Genomic DNA, 4,098 nt, shown 5'->3' with positions numbered 1-4,098 from the left:
TTCATCCACATAGCATGTGCAAGAAAGTTGAGAGGGTTACGGCAAAAACTGGATGCACTTCGTGTACAAAACGGACAATCTCTTTCAAAGTATCAGGATTTCATACGGAAACTCGTCTGTTACAAAGGGATTTCATTTTTTAAAACTTATTTGAACTCCTAACTTTTTGTGTGTTAAAATTGCACCATTCAAAGCCACATCATCATTTTCAATCCTTTCTGACTTCATTTGTTATTTTTCATGCATTTACTAATTATTTTGAGCTATAGGACCCTAAAATTGAAAAGCATTTCAAATGAACTCTGAAAAGGATGAAAGTTGGCATGGTATGATCATTTCATCCACATAGCATGTGCAAGAAAGTTGAGAGGGTTACGGCAGAAACTGGATGCACTTCGTGTACAAAACGGACAATCTCTTTCAAAGTATCAGGATTTCATACGGAAACTCATCTGTTACAAAGGGATTTCATTTTTTAAAACTTATTTGAACTCCTGACTTTTTGTGTGTTCAAAATGCACCATCCAAAGCCACATCATCATTTTTCAATCTTTTCTGACTTCATTTGTTATTTTTATGCATTTACTAATTGTTTTGAGCTATAAGACCCTAAAATTGAAAAGCATTTCAAATGAACTCTGAAAAGGTTGAAAGTTGGCATGGTATCATCATTTCATCCACATAGCATGAGCAGGAAAGTTGAGAGGGTTACGGCAAAAACTGGATGCACTTCGTGATCTCTTTCAAAGTATCAGGATTTCACACAGAAACTCGTCTGTTACAAAGGGATTTCATTTTTTAAAACTTATTTGAACTCCTGACTTTTTGTGTGTTCCAAATGCACCAATCAAAGCCACATCATCATTTTCAATCCTTTCTGACTTCATTTGTTATTTTTCATGCATTTACTAATTGTTTTGAGCTATAAGACCCTAAAATTGAAAAGCATTTCAAATGAACTCTGAAAATGTTGAAAGTTGGCATGGTATCATCACTTCATCCACATAGCATGTGCAAGAAAGTTGAGAGGGTTACTGCAAAAGCTGGATGCACTTCGTGTACAAAACGGACAATCTCTTTCAAAGTATCAGGATTTCATACGGAAACTCATCTGTTACAAAGGGATTTCATTTTTTAAAACTTATTTGATCTCCTGACCTTTTGTGTGTTAAAAATGCACTATTCAAAGCCACATCATCATTTTTCAATCCTTTCTGACTTCATTTGTTATTTTTCATGCATTTACTAATTATTTTGAGCTATAAGACCCTAAAATTGAAAAGCATTTCAAATGAACTCTGAAAAGTTTGAAAGTTGGCATAGGATCATCATTTCATCCACATAGCATGTGCAAGAAAGTTGAGAGGGTTACGGCAAAAACTGGATGCACTTCGTGTACAAAACGGACAATCTCTTTCAAAGTATCAGGATTTCATACGGAAACTCGTCTGTTACAAAGGGATTTCATTGTTTAAAACTTATTTGAACTCCTAACTTTTTGTGTGTTAAAAATGCACCATTCAAAGCCACATCATCATTTTCAATCCTTTCTGACTTCATTTGTTATTTTTCATGCATTTACTTATTATTTTGACCTATAGGACCCTAAAATTGAAAAGCATTTCAAATGAACTCTGAAAAGGATGAAAGTTGGCATGGTATGATCATTTCATCCACATAGCATGTGCAAGAAAGTTGAGAGGGTTACGGCAGAAACTGGATGCACTTCGTGTACAAAACGGACAATCTCTTTCAAAGTATCAGGATTTCATACGGAAACTCATCTGTTACAAAGGGATTTCATTTTTTAAAACTTATTTGAACTCCTGACTTTTTGTGTGTTCAAAATGCACCATCCAAAGCCACATCATCATTTTTCAATCTTTTCTGACTTCATTTGTTATTTTTCATGCATTTACTAATTGTTTTGAGCTATAAGACCCTAAAATTGAAAAGCATTTCAAATGAACTCTGAAAAGGTTGAAAGTTGGCATGGTATCATCATTTCATCCACATAGCATGAGCAAGAAAGTTGAGAAGGTTACGGCAAAAACTGGATGCACTTCGTGATCTCTTTCAAAGTATCAGGATTTCACACAGAAACTCGTCTGTTACAAAGGGATTTCATTTTTTAAAACTTATTTGAACTCCTGACTTTTTGTGTGTTCAAAATGCACCATTCAAAGCCATATCATCATTTTCAATCCTTTCTGACTTAATTTGTTATTTTTCATGCATTTACTAATTGTTTTGAGCTATAAGACCCTAAAATTGAAAAGCATTTCAAATGAACTCTGAAAATGTTGAAAGTTGGCATGGTATCATCATTTCATCCACATAGCATGTGCAAGAAAGTTGAGACGGTTACGGCAAAAGCTGGATGCACTTCGTGTACAAAACGGACAATCTCTTTCAAAGTATCAGGATTTCATACGGAAACTCATCTGTTACAAAGGGATTTCATTTTTTAAAACTTATTTGAACTCCTAACCTTTTGTGTGTTAAAAATGCACTATTCAAAGCCACATCATCATTTTTCAATCTTTTCTGACTTCATTTGTTATTTTTCATGCATTTACTAATTATTTTGAGCTATAAGACCCAAAAATTGAAAAGCATTTCAATGAACTCTGAAAAGGTTGAAAGTTGGCATGGTATCATCATTTCATCCACATAGCATGTGCAAGAAAGTTGAGAGGGTTACGGTAAAAACTGGATGCACTTCGTGTACAAAACGGACAATCTCTTTCAAAGTATCAGGATTTCATACGAAAACTCGTCTGTTACAAAGGGATTTCATTTTTTAAAACTTATTTGAACTCCTGACTTTTTGTGTGTTCAAAATGCACCATTCAAAGCCACATCATCATTTTTCAATCCTTTCTGACTTCATTTGTTATATTTCATGCATTTACTAATTATTTTGAGCTATAAGACCTTAAAATTGAAAAGCATTTCAAATGAACTCTGAAAAGGTTGAAAGTTGGCATGGTATCATCATTTCATCCACATAGTATGTGCAAGAAAGTTGAGAGGGTTATGGCAAAAACTGGATGCACTTCGTGTACAAAACGGACAATCTCTTTCAAAGTATCAGGATTTCATACGGAAACTCGTCTGTTACAAAGGGATTTCATTTTTAAAACTTATTTTAACTCCTGACTTTTTGTGTGTTCAAAATGCACCATCCAAAGCCACATCATCATTTTTCAATCCTTTCTGACTTCATTTGTTATTTTTCATGCATTTACTAATTATTTTGAGCTATAAGACCCTAAAATTGAAAAGCATTTCAAATGAACTCTGAAAAGGTTGAAAGTTGGCATGGTATCATCATTTCATCCACATAGCATGTGCAAGAATGTTGAGAGGGTTACGGCAAAAACTGGATGCACTTCGTGATCTCTTTCAAAGTATCAGGATTTCACACAGAAACTCGTCTGTTACAAAGGGATTTCATTTTTTAAAACTTATTTGAACTCCTGACTTTTTGTGTGTTCAAAATGCACCATTCAAAGCCACATCATCATTTTCAATCCTTTCTGACTTCATTTGTTATTTTTCATGCATTTACTAATTGTTTTGAGCTATAAGACCCTAAAATTGAAAAGCATTTCAAATGAACTCTGAAAATGTTGAAAGTTGGCATGGTATCATCATTTCATCCACATAGCATGTGCAAGAAAGTTGAGAGGGTTACGGCAAAAGCTGGATGCACTTCGTGTACAAAACGGACAATCTCTTTCAAAGTATCAGGATTTCATACGGAAACTCATCTGTTACAAAGGGATTTCATTTTTTAAAACTTATTTGAACTCCTGACCTTTTGTGTGTTAAAAATGCACTATTCAAAGCCACATCATCATTTTTCAATCCTTTTTGACTTCATTTGTTATTTTTCATGCATTTACTAATTATTTTGAGCTATAAGACCCAAAAATTGAAAAGCATTTCAATGAACTCTGAAAAGGTTGAAAGTTGGCATGGTATCATCATTTCATCCACATAGCATGTGCAAGAAAGTTGAGAGGGTTACGGTAAAAACTGGATGCACTTCGTGTACAAAACAGACAATCTCTTTCAAAGTATCAGGATTTC

This window comes from Triticum aestivum, chromosome 3D (genome assembly GCF_018294505.1).
Source record: "Triticum aestivum cultivar Chinese Spring chromosome 3D, IWGSC CS RefSeq v2.1, whole genome shotgun sequence".
NCBI classification, from domain to species: domain Eukaryota; kingdom Viridiplantae; phylum Streptophyta; class Magnoliopsida; order Poales; family Poaceae; genus Triticum; species Triticum aestivum.
This window is presented reverse-complemented; position numbering follows the sequence as displayed.